Source organism: Furipterus horrens, unplaced genomic scaffold, assembly GCF_987537825.1.
Source record: "Furipterus horrens unplaced genomic scaffold, mFurHor1.1.pri manual_scaffold_13, whole genome shotgun sequence".
Taxonomy (NCBI): domain Eukaryota; kingdom Metazoa; phylum Chordata; class Mammalia; order Chiroptera; family Furipteridae; genus Furipterus; species Furipterus horrens.
Window position 1 is genome coordinate 36,869,852 of NW_028327183.1, and position 20,482 is coordinate 36,890,333.

At 39.2% G+C, this 20,482-nt stretch overlaps 1 protein-coding gene and 1 pseudogene across 1 annotated transcript in view; one reads left to right on the plus strand and one right to left on the minus strand.

Moving 5' to 3' along the window:
• The window catches only part of ZNF565 (zinc finger protein 565), a 61,497-nt gene that overhangs the window by 33,610 nt on the left and 7,405 nt on the right, over positions 1-20,482 (minus strand). The window lies entirely within an intron of this gene.
• On the plus strand, positions 6,212-6,996 carry LOC149994557 (peroxiredoxin-1 pseudogene; annotated as a pseudogene).

Here is a 20,482-nt window from a genome sequence, read left to right on the forward strand (position 1 = left end):
TACAGAGATTAGAAGTCTGGAGAAAAGCTGATTCTCTGGAGTGCAGGATACAAAAACTTGGCTGGAGTAGGGTTCAAGAGAGATTAGAAGGACAAGAAATGGAGAAGAAGAGTCATCTCTTTCAAGGAGTTGTGCTGAAAAACAGAGAAAACAGAGTTAGAGGTGGATATGTGGTCCAGGCAGGGTTGTTTGTATTAAATGTGGGACAAATTACAGCATGTTTCATAGTGATGGGAATAATGCAGTAGAGAGAAATTAATATGGCAGGAACATAAGAGACAATTGCTGGAGCAACAATCTTGACTAGGAGGGGATGGAAACTAGCACCCAAGTGTTGGGGACTGAATTACAGAAGATCACAGATAGCTTATCCTTGGGGAAGGCAGAGTACACAGGTAGAGAAATGATCTCCAGGATTCCAGGGTGAGGTGATGTGGTGCTATTCATATATACTTTTCATTTACTTTTATTTTTACAACTACCCTGTGGGTTAAATAAAGTTGACTGTATTCCCCACATCACACAGAAGAGAAACTACAATGCCTGAGAGGTTATGAGATTCACCCATGGCCACAGTGCTAGTAAAATTAGAGATGGGATAAAAACCCGAACGTTCTATGTTGATACCCATGGAAGTTTCCATCAGAGTAAACTGGCTCCCTGTGGTTGCTGCCATTAATGAAGGAATACACAATAAATCCCAGAGTAGCAAGGGACAAGTGAAAGAGTTGGGGGTTAATGGGAGAAGGAAACTAGAACCTTTTCTAAGTGCTTTGCTAGAGAAGACAGTTCTGACAATAGTTTGTTCTAATAATTATTAGAGAGGGTACCAGATGTGTTAGAAATTGGGGTTGAGGGAGCCTAAGAGAACATCTTAGAATTCAGAGGAAAAAGACACAGAAGAATGGATTCAGAAAACAAAGGTTAGAGATATGGGAGAGATCCAGAAGACATAAAATATGTATAAAAGTGGATAACAGAACAGCTGGAGAAATAATGAATAAAATGTTTTCTGAGGAAAATGAAATACTCGAACCTTTAAATGAAAAAGAATTCTTGAGAGCTTATAAAAATTTATAAAGAGCCACACCTGGATGCATCCTGGTAACGATTCTGAAATTGTACTTACTAATAGAATATTCATTATTCTTAAATGTACATAGACTATTTAGAACTCACCATATAATACCAGGCATGTTCCCTTTGGAAGCTTTGTTTGTTCTTTCTGGAATGTTCCCCCCCTAGATAGTCAAAGAGCTGGCTTTCTTCATTTATGAAGGTTTCTGCTTAAACTTCACCTCTGTAACCAAACTATTAAAATATTACCTATTGCCATTCTTTCTAGCCTTCCCTGCTTTATTATTATTTTTTTTTATAGCTCTCAGTGCTACTAAATGCTGCATTATATATTTGCTTGACAATTACTTGACTCTTTACACTAAACTTAAATGCAGGGATCTTGTTGGTTTTGCTCATTATTAATTCCTCAAGATATAAAACACTGCATGGAAGGCACTCAAATACTGCAATGAATGCACAAGATCACAATGAAAACCTTAAGAATTTATAAAAGTAGAAATTTCTCAGCCTTTTTTTTTGTGGTCATATCATAAGCCAAAAAGAAGTTCTATACCTGTGAAGTATTTCAGACAAATATAATGTATTTATATTTTGTGGACACATGACATAAAAGGCAGGAAAACAAAAAGAAAAAACATTTAATTGAGATAAAAAATTCTACCCCCAAATACTAAAATCAAAATGAAAAGGCAAATGATAAAGGAAAAAAAAAATCGTTAATTCACAAGTCAGAAAAACTACAAAAACCCTTCAAATCTAGTGCTTTTAAAATTAAAATTTCAGAAAAAATGCAGTAATTTTAGATAAATGAGCAAAGGCTATGCATGGGTGAATCACTAAATAATAAAGTGGCTCAACCTATCAAGTTGCATTAAAGCAACAAGAAAATACCATTTTACAGTGATCAATTTGGCAAAATTTAAGACTAATGACACTCTACAATAACATGAAATAGACACATACAGTAGGCTGCAGCTAGTGTAAACTTTCAACAAGGCAATGTTAGCAGACATTAAACCACTATGTGCTCTAATGAAGCAATTCCATATCTGAGACGCTATCCAAAAGATGTGTGTGTGGTATATAATGGAGACCCTGCTGACAATAGAAACAACTTGGAGAGAACTTAAATGTCCTGCAAAAGACGAATGATTAGAACCACTGCAGTGTATCCATACAATGGAAATACTGTTGCCTAAAAATGTTAAAGATGTTAAAAAAAACAACAGTGAATGAATGAGGCAGGTAATAATAAAACAGTAGAGGGTGGGGCAAATGTAGGTTTATAGTTATTTGCATGGAAAAGAATACAATAATTAATAAATAATAATATAAGAATAACTGTTTCTCATACTCACAACTGTTAACCTATTTTTGCCCCACTCTGTGTAATGAAACCCTATTTTATAGGAAAAAAATATACATACGAGGTCTGTCCGGAAAAAGTTCAGCCATTGTTAATATAACAAGAATGGTTTGTACAACACTGATGTAACCTGGCAGCCAAGAAGCGTGGACTGGAATGGGCATGCGTGAACCATGATGACTACATTGTACTGGTCAGTGGGGGTGTTAGATACCATTGAGTGAGCATGTGTACCGTGTGGCTGTCACATTCAAATGACTGAGAAAGTAGAGCAACAAATCTACATAAAATTTTGCATTAAGCTTGAACATCCCTCCTTGGAAACTATTCAGATGATTCAGGAGGCTTTCCAGGGTGATGCAATGAGTGCAGCACAAATAAAAGTGTGGCACAAATACATCAAACATGGTCGAGAATCTGTTGAAAGTGATCCACACTCTGCAAGGCCTGCAACAAGCAGAACACCTGAGAATGCTGAATGTGTATGGGTTGCAATCAACAAAGATTGGTGACTGACAGTGCAACTAGAAGCTGATCTGGGGATTCCAAACACTACTGTGTCCGAGATTTTGATGAAGGATCTTGGCATGAAATACATGTGGCAAAATTGTTTTGCGGCTTCTGCTACCAGAGCAGAAGGAACATTGTGCTGCAGTTGCTAATGACTTAAATCAAACCGCTACCAATGAACTAATTTCTTCAAGAAGGTCATACCAGAGGTGAATCGTGGGTCTACGACTATGATCCAGAAATGAAGGCCCAGTCGTCCCAATGGAAGTCACCTGGTTCTCCATGCTTGAAGTAGGCATGGCAAGATCAAGACCACGTCAACTGTGTTTTTCGATTGGGAAGGTGTTGTCCATCACCAGTTAACAAGGAGTACTACCTCAATGTTCTTTGTCAGTTGAGATGCGATATGATGAAAACGACCAGTTATAGGTAACTGGTGATTGGCAGCTTCATCATGATGTGCCTGATCACGTATCACGTCTTGTGCAGACTTTTTTGGCAGAACATAAATCACCCAGGTGCCTCAGGCCCCCTACAGCCCAGATGGTGCACTGAAACTTCTGCCTTTTCCCAAAATTAAAATCACCTTTGAGAGGTAAGAGATTTCAGACTGTTGATGAGATTCAGAAAAACATGATGGGGCAGCTGATGGTGATTCCAACAAAGGATTTTGCAGTGTTTTGAATGGTGGAAGAGATGCTGGGAGAACTGTGTGAGGTCCCAAGGTGCCTACTTTGAAGGGGACTGAGGTGTCAATGTCCTATATACAACGTTCCTTGCATCTTGTATCTTTGTTACAAAAAGGGGGTGTCCAAAAACCCCCAGAACTTGCGGCTGGGGGATGGGAAAAAGGAAGCAGCTTTCAGGATGCCTTCACATGCCTGAGGCTGGTGGCTGGTGTCTTTTTTTATACAAATAGCTTGGATGCTTCCAAGGCCTCAAGGAGATGGGAGGGGTCTTGGACTGGAGGATGGTATGGAAAAAGCACACAGAACCTGCGTGAGGTTCTGTGAATGGTCAGAACTGGGGACCATGCTGACTGCGTCACAGGACGCAGTCAGGGATTTAAAAATAAGCGGCATTTTTAACTGGGTTCTCCATACGGATTACAAAGGACTGACCATGTGGTTTTGGAAAGGAAAGGTTGGAAATTCACGCGGTTCTGGATTAAAAGCTGGTGAGCCCCTTAACAGACAAGACCTCCCCCAATCAGAGTCGAATGATTGGCAGCTACCAGTAAAGCTGAACTGTGTCTAGGAAGTAGGGAAACGGTTTCTCTAACTTTTCTAAAACTAGCCTGGTTTGGTAGGGGGAGGCTGAATTATGTATTTGTGGGTGTTTTAAGGAACATAAGACTTAATGGCAGAAATCCGCAAATAATCTAAATCTATATAACTGTTAAATATAACAACTCTTTTTCTTTTCACTAAACTCTGGTATTAAGAGTTATAGTTCTGGCGGCGGGCAATCGGGCCCCTAACTAAACAGCCCGTGGGTGCTAGGTTTCAGTTGGAGCAGCCCAGGGGTTCTGTAACATGTTCAGTAAATGTCTCTTTTTTATAGTACATGGCTGGATACCTTCTGGACAAACCTCATGTATGTATGTATGTGTGTACATAGAAGATGGACTGACTTTTTAATTCAATTTTCATAACATTTGTCTCTAGGTAAATAATTATGGGGGATCTTTGTTTTTTTCTGTGTTTTCAAGTTTTCCCTTAAGCATGTTTTGTAATAATAAATAATACAATTAATCCCTTCCTTCTCAATGGGGGTGTTGTATTACAAAAGTAAGTATGAACTGAGTGATTCATGAGTGACAGTGAGGTAGGTGACTTTGGGAACTTGTATGCTGAAGGAGCTTGATTTTCTCCAAAGCCCTAGAGCCTCTCAGGGGAATATTCTCAACTAACCAAGTTTCTGACTTCCTACAGAGGAGGTGAACTTTCATGTGAAAGGCTTCCTGATTCCTAAACCCTCTCCCTCACCTGTGCACAGGCCTCTTGTTAGTCCTCTTTCATAGTCCATGATGTCCTTGCTACAAAGAGAAGTCACACCCAATTTGCAGAAGCAACTTTCTACATATAGAAAAAGAAGTGGGTCATAGCCAGAGTGGTAGATATTAATAATTTTATTACTGTTTCATCACCATTGTCCAGTTTTCCAATTATCCAGTTTTCATCTCCTTCTGGGCACATAGAAGATAACATTTTTCAGACCCTAGCAGTTAGTCAGGCAAGGCCATAAACTGATTTTGGCCGATTAAATATGAGCTGATATTTTACTAATTGTATTTCTGAGTTTGAGGCATTGGAAAGACTGCACGGTTTCCTAATCTTTCTATTCCATGATGTGGTTGGTGGCTGTGTGTTACAAGTGGTACAGCTATAGGTTGGTGGAATTTCCTTTGGTCTGGGACCCTGTAAATGCTGGCTCACACTGGACATGTAACATGAGCAAGAAATAAAAAATTATTTTTAAGTCATGAGATTTGGGGTTTGTTTGCTAACAGAGCATAGTAGCTTGTCCTAACTAATATACTAATTGAGTTATACTCTGGCTATATCTAAATTCATACTCGGCACCTTAGTCAATGAGAAAAAAACAATTTAAAAAAAAAAAAAAAGAGGACACTACAGAAATAACAGAGCAGAGCTGTCCATTTCTAACTCTACATATCTCAAAGGGATTTTTCACGAACCCACAATGTAAAACAAAAGGCCCAAAAAGGCAGTTTAGGAATAATGGGACAAGTTGATCTTAACCTAGCAAAACCATACTCATCTAGATCTCTAATGTCAAATCTTTGTACAGTACAAATCCTTTTGAGAAAAATTCAGTCATCTATATAACACCTAGTAAAGCTTGAAACTATATCACTGGATTTTACCCTATCTCTAAATTGACAGACAGTTTTACTTTTTAAGAGACCATACATAGGTCCTACATCACACAGGATCTGGGCAGGGGGTACTGGAAGACTGGCGGAAGTTGCCAGGTCACGAGAACTAAACATTATATACATCTCTCCACCTTAACTATTCCTGAAAAAGCAATTTTTCTGAGTAAAAATTCTAACTGGAGGCCTTTTCCCCAATATTTAAAATGTGAAAAATATAATGCATCACATTTAATGCAAACCCCTCAAATTATTTCCTAAAACATAATTAAACACAAGAAAACACCTAGGCTTCCAGAATCTTCTTCCTGACCTGCTGATCTTGGTCTTTATGTATCAGAGCCGCTGATAGCAAGATGTCTCCCGGAAGTGCTAAAACTGGGCACCCTGCCCCCAACTTCAAAGCCACAGCTGTTATGCCAGATGGTCAGTTCAAGGATATCAGCCTATCTGACTACAAAGGAAAATATATGGTGTTCTTCTTTTACCCTCTTGACTTTACCTTTGTGTGTGACTTTACCTTTGTGTGCCCCACGGAGATCATTGCTTTCAGTGACAAGGCAGAAGAATTTAAGAAACTCAATTGCCAAGTGATTGGTGCTTCTGTGGATTCTCACTTCTGTCACCTGGCCTGGATCAACACACCCAGGAAACAAGGAGGACTGGGACCTATGAACATTCCCTTGGTATCAGACCCCAAACACACCATTGCTCATGACTATGGGGTCTTAAAGGCTGATTAAGGCATCTCATTCAGGGGCCTCTTTATCGTTGATGACAAAGGTATCCTTCACCAGATCACTGTAAACAACCTTCCTGTTGGCCGCTCTATGGATGAGACTCTGAGACTAGTTCAGGCTTTCCAGTTCACTGACAAACATGGGGAAGTGTGCCCAGCTGGCTGGAAACCTGGCAGATACCATCAAGCCTGATGTCCAGAAGAGCAAAGAATATTTCTCTAAGCAGAAGTGAGCACTGGGCCATTATAGGGTCATGGCAGCAGTGTACAGCCATGAGAACAAAACCTCTCTTTTACTGTTGTCATGCTTAAAACACAAGACCTTAGATTTAAGCCAGATGTGGTATGGGACAGGACAGGCTTTTCCTGCAGGATTTGGGGAGGCCAGCTTTTCTTTTTCTGGAGGAAATGCACTGAACTTAGGGAGCAGGCCAACTGATGTGTACACCAGTGGGGCATCACCTCTTATTTTTTGTAGTTTCTATTAAACTTGAACTGAGAAAAAAAAAAGAAGAAGAAAACACCTACATCTAAGTTAACAGACTATTGTATTTGGACAAAAATTTCTTAAAACATCACTTGCTAATCACCAAACATCTGATTGCCAAACAATATTATGGTTATTAACAGCTCGTTGCTTTGTGTGCAATAACATGGCCTCTCTTAGTATCATGAACATCTGCACATCCCTTTTGTTGATATGCCATTCTATATACTGATCAAAATATTTACATAACTGATATTTTACTAATTGTATTTCTGACGTAATTTGAAACTTTTCCTATATGTCATATTTTAAAATGCTATATTGAATTATATGGATGTAAACAAAATTTTCCAGTATACACATCAACCAAAAATCAATATATTTAGTGATGTGTACATTCTCAGGCAATGTTCAGTATTCTGAGTCATACAACAGCAGGTTAAAAAAAATGAAAGATTTCCATAAAACAGTAATTCTGAGAACTTACAAATTTAGTAGTAATGGAATAGTCAACAACATAGAAATTGTTCAAAATATTACTAGTAGGAAGAAAGTAGATTACAAAACAGCTGACCCCGGCCAGTGTTGCGGGTTTGATTCCCAGTCAGAGGACATGCCTAGGTTGCAGGTTCAGTTCCCAGTCTCACATTGATGATAATCTCCCGCTCTCCGCCCCCTTCTCCTCTCTCTAGAATAAAAAAACAAAAAACAGAAACAAAACAAAAACAAAAAACAAAAAAAGGACTCAAGGACATGGACAACAGTATGGTAATTGTGGGTGGTGGTGGGAGTAGAAGTGGAAGAGGATATACGGGGATAGAGAGTAATAGAAAAAATACAATTAAAAAAAAAATTCCTCTGGTTACTTCTGGGCTGTGATCTTCAATTTTCTTAGTTTTACTTAAGTGTATTTTTTTCAATAATCATGCATTAATTTTTTAATGTGTATTTTTTAATTCTATAAATGTAAGCTATACCCAAATAGCAGAGAAAAAATACTTTGTTTTAAAAACAATTTTCCTTTGAACATGAAGTAATAGCTCAGTATATTCTCAAAACAGTTGTATTTTTATAGATGGTTTTTGTTGTTTTTGCTTCATCAGCTTCCAATAGTTGAAAACGTACGATTTGGTAACTATATTCATGTGTACTGAAGTCCTGCCTGGAAAAGAACTAAAAGTCACGTGCCTACGTCCTCTGTATAAGGGATGCTTCATTTCAGCCCTTCTTGCCAGATGGGCTTATTAAGTTTCTGTACCTGTCCTATTTGTCCCAATGTTCTCCAAACAGCTATAGAATCATCATATTCCATCCATTTCTGGTAATTAGAATGAAAAGTGCAGGGAATATAGGTTAATTCAAGGAAGTGAATGCATCTCCACAGAATTCTTATTTAATCAGCTGACTTAGATATTATTTGATATGACAACAGCTACTCTTGTCATACAAATATCTCTCTTATGAATTCTCAAAGCATACTATCAGGATAAACTAGTTCCCTTTATCATCCTTTACTTTGGACATTTGTATACAAGTTTTATCTCCCCTATAACATTATTTGCATTTTAAAAATAGTGAACATAGCTTTAAAAAAATATATTGTCTCACCCTGTCTTGTGGGGCTTAGTGGATTGAGTGCCGGCCTGCGAACCAAATGGTCACCAGTTCAATTCCCAGTCAGGGAACATACCTGGGTTGCAGGCCAGGTCCCTAGTGAGGGGCATGCGAGAGGCAACCACGCATTGATGTTTCTCTCCCTCTTTCTCCCTCCCGTCCCCTCTCTCTAAAAATAAATAAATAAAATCTTTAAAATATATATATATTCTCCATGAATTCTAGATTTTTCATATTTACACATTCTTAATAAATATGTAATGCCCAACCCCAAAGGACTTCATTATAAAAACACAAAAAGTTGTATGCACAGGAAAAATTTGGGGTACGATCTGGGCAGTGGGATTGCTGGACCAAAAGGCAGTTCCGTTTTCTCGGAATTTCCGAGAAAATTCCATACCATTTTCCAAGGTGGCTGCACCAGTTGCATTCCCACTGACAATGCACTAGGGTTCCCATTTCTCCACATCCTAGCAGCACTATTGTTTGAGTTGTTAATCTTGGCCATTCTGACAGGTATGAGGTGGTATCTCATGGTGGTTTTAATTTGTACCTCTCTGATGGCTAGTGATGTTGAGCATCCATTCATATGCCTATGGGCCCTCTGTATGTCCTCCGTGGAGAAGTGTCTGTTCAGGTCCTTTGCCCATTTTTTAATTGGGTTGTTTGGCTTCCTGGTGTTGAGTTGCATAAGTTTATATTTTGGAGATCAAATCCTTGTCCGAGGTATCATTGACAAATATGTTTTTTCCATATGGTTGGTTCTTTTTTCATTTTGCTGATGTTTTCTTTAGATGTGCAGAAGCTTTTTAATTTGATGTAGTCTTATTTGTTTATTCTTTCCTTTATTTCCTTTGCTCTAGGAGATGTACAGTATTCCCTCATTTATTGCAGGTACTACGTTCTAGACACCCCCCCACGATAGGTGAAACTCCATGAAGTAGGAATCTTACATTTACTTTAGTATTTATATATATTTTAAGGCTTTATAAACCCTTCTCACACACTTATAAACTGTTCCCAGTCCCTTATTAACCTTTCCCACTTTCTTATTAACCTTTTCCACACTTTTTCTAAAGTATATCTTATTGATTATGTAGTTACAGTAGTTCCAATTTTTTCCCCTTTGCTCCCCTCCCCCCAGTACCCCACTTCTCTCCAGCAATCCCATCCTCTTAGTTCATGTCCATGGGTCATGCATATAAGCTCTTTGGCTTCACCCTTTCCTATATTATTCTCAACTTCCGTCTATTTCGTTCCAACCGATTATGCTTCTTAATCCCTGCACCATTTCCCCATTTCTCCCCCTCCACCCTCCCAGCTGATAACCCTCCAAATGATCCCCATACCTATGATTCTGTTCCTATTCTGGTTTGTTTAGCTGGATTTTTTAATTTTTTAGATTCAGTTGTTGATAGTTGTGAGTTTGTTGTCATTTTAGTGTTCATAGTTTTGATCTTTTTCTTAAGTAAGTCCCTTTGACATTTCATATAATAATGGCTTGGTGATGATGAACTCCTTTAGCTTTAACTTGTCCAGGAAGCACTTCATCTGCCCTTCCATTCCAAATGATAGCTTTGCTGGATAGAGTAATCCTGGTTGCAGATTGCCTTTCATCACACTGAATACTGCTTGCCAGTCCCTTCCTGCCTGCAAAGTGTCCTTTGAGAAATCAGCTGATAGTTCTATAGGCAACCCCCTGTAGGCAACTCTCCACCTCTTGCTGCCCCCAGGACTCTGTCTTTATCTTTCACCTTTGGCATCTCAATCATGATGTGTCCTGGTGTGGTCCCCTTCTCCAGCTCGCTCAGGACCCTCCATGCTTCCCGGACCTGTATGTCCATCTCCTTTGCAAAATTTGGGAAGTTTTCCTCATTTTTTTCAATTCTTGCTTCCTCATTCTGCACTGGTTGACTGTTTTTTCTTCCTTATGTTCCAAACCATTGATTTGAACCCTGGTTTCCTTCCCTTCACCATTGGTTTTGTGTGGATTTTCCTTCGTTTTACTTAGCATAGCCTTCACTTCTCTTATGCGTTTGCCGTACTCAAGCATATCAGTCAAGACTGTGAGCATCTTTATCACCAGTGTTTTGAATTCTGCATCTGTTAGGTTGTCTATCTCCTTGTCACTTAGTTCTCCCACTGGAACCTTGATCCGTTTCCCCTTTTGGGCCATGCTTCTCTGTCTTCTCATTCTGACAAGCTCCTGTGTTTATTTGCCTCTGCGCCCCATGTAGAGCTATCGCTCCTGTTACGTTGTAAGGGGCAGAGCCTTAGGGATTCGTCAGTACAAGGCGACCTGTTTCACCATGTTGTGGCGCTGTATGTGGTGGAGGGGTCCTAGAGGGAACAATGCCGCCAGCCCAGCACTCGCCCCTTTTCTAGGCACCTCTCCCACTTCCACACCGGACTGGTGCCCCTCTAGCTTCTGCCCTGGCCGTCATTCCCAGAGTGGGTAGGTCTGCGGACTTTCTAGGACAGTGGGGGCCCTTCAAACAAGCTGACTCTGCTGAGAGACTGGCAGTTTCTGCCTCTGCCCCAAACCCCACTGGTCTGCACAGTCAGAAGCAATGAGGCTTGATTTTCCCTGGTGCTGGGATCGTGAGCTGCAAGGTCCAGTGAGGAGCTGGGAATGCTCCTCAGGTGTCCCTCCTGACTTTTTAAAACATGTGACTGCGCTTTCTGCTGGCCTGCCGCTGCCGCCACTGCTGCTGCCACCACACTGCATTCTCTCCGCCCCAGCTCCGCCCCTCCTACCTGTCTGGATGAGTTTTCTTCTTTATATCTTTGTTTGCTGGACTTCCATGGAGTTTGATTTTCTGGAACTTCTGGCTGTTTCTAGTTTTGAGGTAGTTGTATTCCTTCTGAGTTGTGGGGGGAGATGCAGCGTGTCTGTCTATGCCTCCATCTTGGCCGGAAGTCCTGCTTTCCCTTTTCCACACTTTTATAAACACTACTTATGTTCTTAAACATATTCTGTACTCTTAAACCTACGTAACTTTAACAACATATGTATACAGTATCGCAAAATCCCGCGAAAGAGCGAAAAATCCACGATAAATAAATACAATATATACTTTAAATAATTTAATTGTTTGTGTATTTATTTATTCATTTTTAGAGAGAGTGGAAAGGAGAAAGAGAGGAAGAGAAACATCTCTGTGTGGTTGCCTCTCGCGCCCCCAACTGGAGATCTGGCGTGCAACCTATTCATGTGCCCTGACTGGGAATCGAACCAGCGACACTTGGCTGCAGGCCAACGCTCAATCCACTGAGCCACAGCAGCCAGGGCTTAAATACAATATTTTAAAAAATCTTGTGATACAGTGAGGCCACAATAAGTGAACCGTGATATAGAGAGAGACCTCTGTATAGGTGAAAATATTGCTGTGTGCGATATATGAAATTTCACTGCCTATGTTTTCCTCTAGGACTTTCATGGTGTCATGACTTATACTTAATAACCCTAAACACCAATTCAAAAGCGCCTATGCACCCCAATATTAACAGCAATATTATCTACAATAGCCAAGTGCTGGAAACAGTAAATCAGTGGATCAAAAAACTGTGGTACATTTACACAATGGAATACTACGCAGCAGAAAGAAAGAAGGAATTCCTACCCTTCGCGACAGCATGGATGACACTGGAGAGTATTATGCTAAGTGAAATTAGCCAGGCAGTGAAAGACAAATACCGTGTGATCTCATCTATAAGTGGAACCTAATGAACAAAAACAAACAAACGAGAAAAATAGAACTAGTGACAAGGAAATAAGAAACAAACTGACAGCGACCAGAGGGGAGGGGGGGAAGCGGATAACAGGGGGAAGTAGGGGAAGGGTTTAATCAGGGAACAAGTATAAAGGACCTATGGACGTGAACAGAGTGGGGATTGACTGTGGGAGTAGGGGGTGTGTGTGTGGCAGGGGAGAGCAACGAGGGAAAAGTGGGACAACTGTAATTGAATAATAAAATAAAATAATTATAATAAAAATAAATAAGTAAAAGAAAATAGACATTCCTATCCTGAAAATATTTCTATTTTTTCATGCTAAATTAAAAAAATAAAAAAAACAACACACACATAGAAATCAAAATGGAGGACTTCTGGCCAAGATGGAGGTGTAGGTAGACACGCTGCGTCTCCCTCCACAACTAGGAAGGAATACAACTACCTCAAAACCAGAGACAACCAGAAGTTCCCGAAAACTGAGCTGCATTAAAATCCAACAAAGATATAAAGAAGAAATGCTCATCCAGACAGGTAGGAGGGGTGGAGCTGGGCAGAGAGAATGCGTTGTGGTGGCGGCGGCAGTGGTTGTATTAGTTGCGGCAGTGGTTGTATTGGTTGCGGCAGCAGCAATAGCGGCTGTGGCTGGCTGGCGGAAAGTGTGCAGTCACACATTAAAAAAAGGAAGGAGGGACACCTGGGAGCACTCCCAGCACCAGACCAGATACAGGGTTCATGGTTCCAGCACTGGGGAAAATAAAACCTCATTGCTTCTGACTGTGAAAACTAGGGGGGATTGGGGCAGAGGAAGAAACTGCTGGTCTCTTAGCAGAGTCCATTTGTTTAGAGGCTCCCATTGTCCTAGAACGTCCACAAACCCACCCACTCTGGGAACCACAACCAGGACAATAGCTGGAGAGGCACCAGTCCCATATGGGAAGTGGGAAAAGTGCCTGGAAAAGGGGCAAGTGTTGAGCAAGCAGCGTTGTTCCCCCTCAGACCCCTCCCCCACATATAGCACCAAACATGGTGGAACAGGTCGCCCTGTACTGATGAATATCTGAGGCTTGGTCCCTTACAACGTAACAGGTGTGACAGCTCTACCTAAGACACAGAGGCAAACACAGTAGCCTGTCAAGTTGAGGAGACAGAGAAGTCGGGCCCAAAAAGAGAGAACAGATCAAGAGTCTAGTGGGAGAACTAAGCAACAAGGAGATAGCAAACCTAACATATGCAGAGTTCAAAACACTGATGATAAAAATGCTCACAGACAAATGCATAAGGGAAGAAATGAAGGTTATATTATGGGAAACGAAGGAAAATCCACATGAAACCAATGGTGAAGGGAAGGAAACTGGGGTTCAAATCAATGATTTGGAACATAAGGAAGAAATAAACAGTCGACCAGTAGAGAAGGAGGAAACAAGAGTTGAAAAAAACAAGGAGTGGCTTAGAAACCTCTGGGACAACTTTAAACGTGCCAACACAGGGGTGCCAGAAGGAGAAGAGGAAGAGCAAGAGATTGAAAGCTTATGTGAAAAAATAATGAAGGAAAACTTCCCAAACGTGGTGAAGGAAATAGACATACAAGTGCAGAAAGCACAGAGAGTCCCAAACAAACTAGACCCAGGGAGGACCACTCCAAGACACATCATAATTAAAATTCCAAAGGTTAGAGATAAAGAGAGAAACTTAAAAGCAGCAAGAAAAGAAGAGTTACCTACAGTGGGGTTCCTATAAGACTATCAGCTGATTTCTCAAAAGAATCTTTGCAGGCTAGAAGGGAATGGCAAGAAGTATTCAAAGTGATGAAAAGCAAGGACTTAAAATCAAGATTGCTCTATCCAGCAAAGCTATCATTTAGAATGGAAGGGCAGATAAAGTGCTTCCCAGACAAGGTAAAGCTAAAGGAGTTCAACATCACCAAGCCCTTATTATATGAAATGTTAAAGGGACTTATTTAAGAAAAAGAGGTAAAAACTATGAACAGTAAAATGACAAGAAACTCACAACTATCAACAACAGAACCTAAAGAAATAAAAACAAGAACAAATTACGCAAAGAATCAGAACAGGAACTGAGTCAAAGGTATGGGGATCATTTGGAGGGTTATCAGTTAGGAGAGGGAAGGGGGAGAAATGTGGAAACTGCAGGGATTAAGAAGCATAATTGGTAGGTACAAAATAGATAGGGGGAAGTTAGGAATAATATAGGAAGGGGTGAAGCCAAAAAACTTATATGTATGACCCATGGACAATGAACTAAGTGGGGTGGGGTTGCTGGAGGGAAAGGAGATACTGGGCTGAGGGGAGCAAAGGGAAAAGAAGTTCGGACCACTGTAACAGCATTAGCAATCAAATATTATCTTTAAAAAAATAGTAAAAAAAGAAGGAACTCAAGATGGAAAGGAGAATTCAAGTAATTTTATTATCATTTCCAAATGCATTAATACAAGCAAATAAATTGCTAAGCTGATGTTAATAAAAAGGAATACTTTTGGGTTATTTCACAATTAAAATATAGAAACATAAGTACTCTTTAGTAGTATTTAATGAATACACTAAAGTATATCTTAATAATGAAATACTATACAGTGATTTTAAAATGTAACTACTTCCCTGGCCAAGTAGCTCAGTTGCCTAGAGTGTATCCTGAAACACCAAGGTTGTGGGTTGGATCTTCAGTCAGGGCCCATACAAGAAGCTACCAATGAATACGTAAATAAGTGGAACAACAAATCAATGTTTCTCTCTCCTTTCGTCTCTCTCAAATCAATAAATAAAAAATTTTAAACAGTATCAAAAAATGTAACAGTACCATAATCAATGCATTATTAAGTGAGGTAGGCAGGTTACAGAATTTATAAAGTGATACCACAGTGATGTCAGCAGCATGACTGCATGAGAGGTCCTCCAGCTCTTTGCCCTTGAAGTTACAAGTTGGACAACTGTATTTCAACAAAGAATTCCCTGTTGAATACACAAACATGTCTGAGACATCCTTCCATTAAAACATCTGAAGGTGGGCATATTTGAGAGAACAGAGGAGGATGGAGACGGGTGCCACAGATCTGCAGTGTGGAGCACACTGCAGCTCCAGAAAACTCAGGAGCAGAGGAGGGGTTCGGTTACAGTGTACACACTTTGCAGCCCTAAGGAGCAGGGGGTAAAATCAACATTCCTGCCTGAGTAGTCAGCACATACTGCAATTGAATCCAGTGATGGGGGCAGAGAGGAACATAAAGGTGTAGCAGCTGTGATCTAGCAGCTGCCATTACCAGGCAGAAAACAAAGCCCCAGATTCCTAACTGCCTCCCCTCACCTCCCAGAGAAGTGCCCTAGCAGATACTGTAGCTGCTAAGTGTTGGGCTGCAACACACTCTCTAGGCAGCCCAAAGACTAGAGAAGCGGAAACATTTATCCCCAAGCAGCAGGCACACTCTATGGCTAAACCCACTGACAGGGGTGGAGACAGGTGTGTCAACTGAGGTCTGGTGGCCACCATTACTGGGGGGAGAACAAGGTCAAAACTGCAGGACCAGGTCCATTCTGTCCCCATCCATTGCAGTTGAGCCCAGTGGGGGCACCTGGGACACCTCAGATAGTACAGCACTGCTGGAAGCACTTAGTTGCAGGAAGTAGCACTGGAATCTCAGGAGCCCCATCGCCCACTACATTTCCCCACCAGGGTAGAGCCCTGAGGCCAAAGTGACCTATTGATAGAGGGGATGCCCACCTCACCAGGGCATACAGGGCATTTTCCACAGCTGAGGCAATGCCATCCTACAGAGATCCCAGAAGCCCCAGCAGAGCAAGTTAGAAGTTAAAACGTGTGCCACCTACTGGAAAACAAAAGACTTTTACTTAACCAACCTCCTAAAATAGTGAAGCATCCAATACATGTAAAAAAGATTTCATTCCCATAAAAGCTGACACATAATCCATCAAATACCATGAGTAATCAAGGTAACAAGGTAGCTGAGAAAGAAAATAAGAAACTCCAGAAAATAAGTTTAAAGACATGATTGAAATGACAGAATTCAAGATTGCAGTTCTGAAAAACTCAACAGGATACAGAAAACTCAGAAAGACAGTTTAATGAACTCCAAAATAAAATCAATGAACAAAACAAGTACTTCACCAAAGAAACTAGAATTATAAAAATAAATCAAACAAATTCTGGAATAATAAAAGAGGTGAAGAATGAGCTGGTGAGCTTAGGAAACACAGCAGAACAGATGGAGAAAAGAATTAGTGATATTGCCCTGGCTGGTGTGGCTCAGTTGGTTAGAGCATTGTCCCCATACACCAAAGGGTCACTGGTTCAATTCCTGGTCAGGGCACATACCTAGATGGCAGGTTCCATCCCTGGTCAGGTTGCCTACGGAAGGCAACTGATCAATGTTTGTTTGTTTTTCTCTCTCCCTTCCCCTCTTTCTAAAAATCAACAAACATGTTCTAGAATGAGAATAAAATAAACCTTAAACAAAATAATTAGTAACATCAAAAATAGAAATCTAGAAATGACTCAGATGAAGTGAGAGATCTGAGAGTAAAAAAAGAATAACTCTAGGAGAAATACTTGACTCCTCCAGAAAGAGCAATATAAGAATAATGGGTAAACCAGAAGGAGACAAGAGGGAGGAGGGAACTAAGAGCCTATTGAAACAAATAACTGACAAGAACTTCCCAAACCTATGGAAAGAACTGGAATCTGAATTCAAGAGGTAAACACAACACCTAATTACATCCAAAAAGGCATTCTCCAAGGCACATTGTATTAAAACTGTCAAAAATTAATGACAGAGAATTCTCAAGGCATCCATGGAAAAGAAGATGGTAACCAAAAAAGTAAATCTCATTAGATTAGTAGAGGGTTTTTCAGCAGAAATGCTACAAAAACTAGGGAAGAGTAGATTCAAATATTCAAATTACTGAAACAGAGAAATCACCAGCCAAGAATAACTTACCCAGCAAAGTTATCCTTTAGGTACGAAAGAGAAATAAAGGCTTTTTCCAGACATACAGAAGCTGAGGAAATTCACAAGACCCAAATTACAGGAAACTCTGAAGGGTGTTCTTCTACCTGAGACAAAAAGACAAAATAATACAAAGGTATAAATAAGGGGACTAACACACAGACAGAAGCAGAAAATTGTAACCTTTGTTTAAAATAGGATATTAAATAAATACACATAAAGGTTAAAGGAGGTAAAAACATTTAAAAAAAGAACAGTATCTATTGCAAGTTGGAAATGATCTGAAGGCATAAAAAGAGATAATCTGTGAAAACAAAAACATAAAAGAGGAGAGGGTAAAGGTCTGAATTTGCACAAGGGAATGGATAAGATATGATCAGAAGAAAAAGGACTACTGCGTATCTGAAACTAAACTTTCTTTTATATAAACCTAATGGTAACCACACCCCCTCACACACAAATTTAGAACTGAGACCATAACAACAACAACAAAAAAAATAAAAGGAAACAGGAAAAATCATAGAATACCACCAAACTAAAATCACAGATAGAAACACAAGGGAAAAGAAACAATGGAAACACAAAACTACCAGAAAACAAAAGATAAAATAGTTAAGAAATCCCCATATATCTATAATCACCTGAAATATAAATAGACTGAACTCACCAATAAAAAGGAACAGAGTAGTGCGATTAGTAAAAAACCATCACTACCACTACCACCAACACCATCACCACCGCCACCACCAATAACGGCAACAAGATCTATATGCTCCCTTCAGTAGATACATCTTAGCTGCAAAGACAAATGCATAATCAAAATAAAGGGGTGAAAAATGATACTCCAAGCAGATGGCATCCAGAGAAAAGTGGGTGTGGCCACACTTCTATCAGACAAAATAGATTTCAAGATAAATAGGTAAGAAAAGACAAAGATGGATGTTTTATACTGATAAAGGAGAGAATACATCAAGAAGACATAACACTTATTAATAATATGCACCCAACCTGGGAGCACCAAAATATACAAAGAAATTATACTAATAGAAGAACTAAAGGGAGAAACAGACAAAAACACAATCATATGGGGGACGTAACTGTTCCATTGATAGCTGTGGATAGATCATCCAAACAGAAAATCAATAAGAAAATATCTGCCTTAAATGACATATTAAACCAAATGGAGATAATTGATATTTACAGTTTCTCATCCCAGAAAACCAAATTATACATTCTTCTCTAATGCACCTGGAATATTCTCAACGATAGACCATATGCTGAGAAACAAAACCAGCCTTAACAAATTTAAGAAGATTAAAATCATACCAATCATATTCTTCAGCCACAATGCTTTGAAATTGAAAATCAGCTGCAAAAAGAAATCAGGAAAAAGCACAAATATGTGGAGGTTAACCAATGACAGGGTCAAAGAAGAAATTTTTAAAAAGATCAAAAGATACATAGAGATAAATGAAAATGAGAATGTAACATATCAAAATTTTTAGGATGCTGTAAAAAGTGGTAATAAGAGGGAAGTTTACTGCATTATAGGCCCACCTCAAGAAACAAGAAAAATCTCAAATAACCTAACATTTCACTTTTAAGATGTAAAAAAAAAGGAAGAACAAATGAAGCCTAAGGTCAGTAAAAAGAAGGAAATAATAAAAATTAGAAGAGAAAGAAAAGCATTGATGTGAGAGAGAAACATCGATTGGTTCCCTCTTGTATATGCCTCAACAGGGATCAAACCTGCAACCTAGGTATTTACCCTGACCAAAATCGAACCATGACCTTTTGGTGTATGGGAAGACACTCCAACCAAATGAACCACCCGGCTAGGGCCAAAGAACTTGTTCTTTAAAGAGACTGATGAAATTGACAAAATTCTGGCTAGACTCACTAAGAAGAAAAAAGACAAACAAAACCAAAAAAAGAGAGAGAAGTTACAACAGACACCACAGAAATACAAATAACTATATAATAATGCTATGAAATACTTATATGCTACCAAATTCAATAACCTAGAAGAAATGAACAAATGCTTAGAAATATATAACCTTCTTAGGCTGAATCATGAAGAATTAGAAAATCTAAATAGACCAATTAACAGTTAAGGATATTTGAAACAATCATCAAAAACCTTCCCAACGTAAAAGTCCAGGACCAGATGGCTTCACTTGTGAATTCTACCAGACATTCAAAGAATATTTAACACCTAACCTTCTTAAACTGGACAAAAAAAAAAAAAAAAAAAAAGAAGGGAAAAAGAGGCAATACTGTTTAATTCATTTTATGAGGTCAATATTACCCTAACACCAAAACCTGGCAAGGATAACACACCCACACACAAATTACAGACCAAAATCTCTGATGAATATAGATACAAAAATCCTAAAGAAAATACTAACAAATTGAATACAAGAATACGTTAAAAAGATAATACATTACAATCAAGTGGGGTTCACTCCAGGGGGGCAAGGATGGTTCAACATATGCAAATTGATCAATGTGATACACCATGTTAACAAAATAAAGAATAAAAATGATATGATCATATCAATAGATGCAGAAAAAGCATTTGACAAGATACAATATGCATTTATGATTAAAATGCTCAATAAAATAAGTATGGAAGGGAAGTACCTCAGCATAATAAAGCCTATATATGACAAACCCTCAGCTAATATCATACTCAATGGTGAAAAAATCAAAAGCATTTCCTCTAAGATCAAAACAAGACAAGGATGCCCACTTTCACCACTCAACATAGTATCAGAAGTCTCAGCCAGAGCAATCAGGCAAGAGAAAAAAATAAAAGGCATACAAAATGTAAACAAAAAAGAAAAATGTCACTATATTGCAGGATTTTGCAGTACTGTATATGTATGTTGTTAAAGTTACATAGGTTTAAGAGTGTAGAATATGTTTAAGAACATAAGTAGTGTTTATAAAAGTGTGGAAAATGTTAATAAGGGAGTGGGAAAGGCTAATAAGGGACTGGGAACGGTTTATAAGTGTGTGGGAAGGGTTTATAAAGCCTTAAAATATAAATACTCAAATAAATGTAAGGTTCCTAC